The sequence below is a fragment of the Orycteropus afer genome, unplaced genomic scaffold (genome assembly GCF_000298275.1).
Source record: "Orycteropus afer afer isolate SDZICR_OR568_19922 unplaced genomic scaffold, OryAfe1.0 scaffold00074, whole genome shotgun sequence".
In the NCBI taxonomy this organism is placed as follows: Eukaryota; Metazoa; Chordata; class Mammalia; order Tubulidentata; family Orycteropodidae; genus Orycteropus; species Orycteropus afer.
In genome coordinates, this window is record NW_006921661.1 from 11,713,065 (window position 1) to 11,715,407 (window position 2,343).

A 2,343-nucleotide genomic window follows, 5' to 3' on the forward strand; every position below is an offset into this window, starting at 1 on the left:
GGTTGTTCAAACCCACCAGCCACCCCTCAGAAGGAAGATGGGGAATCTACTTCCATGGAGATACTGTCTTGGAAACCCAAGGAAGGTGCTGTGAGTTGGATTTGAGTAGATGGCAGTGAATTTAGTTTTGGTTTTGCTGAAGAGGGTCTGTGTAGCTTGTCTGCCTTTGTGGCCAGCTTACCAGACCCTTTTTCTCTTTCTTAAATTGCTGAAAGGACCTAACTATAAATCTGCTGAATTCATTATCAGGTAGTTTCAATAATATTTGTTCCTTTTGATGATTTTCTTGGCCTGTATATTGGCCACTTGTTTGTGTCATATCATCTTTTATTCATTTTATTTTTTTTTTTATGTGTGTGTGATTTGAAGTTATCTGTTGCCTCCAAGACATTGTGGTATTATTTTATTAATTTGTCTATTATAGTTTGGTTTGCTTCACCCTGATTTTTTGTTTTGTTTTGTTTTAATATATCTACAACAGTGAGGGCATGCTACTCTGGTTACTAGGTTGGTAGTACTGGGACAGTCATCAACTGTCTCTAGATGGCTTTCATAGCATATAGGAGTCTGAGCTTGAGTCTCTGATCTCTGGTCATACAGAGTAGCTGAGGGCTTGGGTGAGTATTGGTTGCCATTTGTTATCAACTCAGTTGTGCTGGAACTGGTGTTGACACTTGTATGGTGGTGGGATGGCAGGTGCGGTGGGTATGGCTGAGTAGTGCCACTGGTTCCCAACTGCTGGGAAAAATACCCATGCCATCTCTATGTTGCTTCATTACTGCACATCATATTTATTGTGATGATCACAGCTTAAAAGTTCCTAAGAGTTTAAAGAGGAAAACAGAATTTTATTCTCTACACCACCAACTTACTGGAAATCATTTGTTAGTTGACAATAGCAATGTCTTAATAATTTCTTGCTTATCCATTGTCTGCTTGATGGGAAGAGGACAAAACAAACAAACAAGCAAAAACACTTTAATTCATTCATTTCATTGAATGAAATCATGTGAGTTTATAAAGGGCCTACTCTGCTCCTCATAATGATCCAGTTGTCTAACCCTCATCTTCTTCACCCCTCACACTTTGAACTCAAACTTGTCCAAAGCTCATGATGAAATTACATTGCTCTTTTCTTTGACAATTCCAACTATGTTGTTAATACTGGATTGTAGTTGACTCTGCCAATGGTGAAAGGGGATGTAAGGGGAGATCCCCAATGAGTTTAGGGCAGTACTTGTGCTAAGGGCCAAGAGACAAAGATATGACCTGGATCCATACTCTGTGACATGGATTTATTGGGACTTATGTACAGGGAGTCCAGGGGTGGCAGGCTGGACAAACAGCAAAAGAGAGAGCCCCACCGCTCTAAAGTACAGGTGAGTTATATACTGGAGTACATGAAAAAGGCTCATTGCCAAAGCTCACGTGACCCTCCAATTCCATTCCTGCATGCCTGCTTTCCAGGAAGCAGAGCTCTGAGTCCAGATTTCCTTGTGAATTTCTCAGGGCTGTTTCAAGGTCTGGCTTAGAGCCTGGCACATCTGCAAGAACAATGGTCAAAACAGGACAGCTCCATAAGCCCCTGGAGTGGCTTGTCAGGACACTCACCATCTTTAGGTATGCACAATGTTTACCCTACAGGGGAATTAGGGATTGATGCTGATTTGGACATATACCTACAGACCATTTTCTTCTGGATTGAATATCCACTGGTTTACATGAGGGAGACAGATGGATTGGAGAGGCAGTAACTGTACTAAGATCTCAAAATACTGTAATGGAATTCATAACCAAATCTATATTCAGGACATTGAATACATGAAGTACTTTGCTATTTCTAAATGTAGCTGAACTACCATCTTCTAAAGCAGAATTTTATTCTGCACATATAGATCTCAGATTTTAAAAACTAATATTCCAGCACACTGATTGTTTTAACTGTAATTCTAATTTTTCTCATAGTCCAAAAATCATTTATTGAATAGCTAGTATGTGCCAAACTCTGGTAAATTTAGGCAGTGCAGAGATGAATGAAGTACAATTGTGCCCTCTAAGAGCTTAAAATATACCATAGATAGCAAAAACAGATACAAATGCTTATAATACAGTCAAATAACTGTAATCTTATGAGTAACTTATGTACATTATGGAAACAAAGATGAGATTGGTAACATCCCAACTTGTCCAACTGGTCTTACTCTTTGAATTAACCCTTCAGATAGCAATTAAACCAGACCAAACCCATGACCATTGAGTTCATTCTGACTCATAGCAACCCTATAGGACAGAGTAGAAATTCCCCATAGGGTTTCTAAGGCTGAAATCTTTATGGAAGCAGAC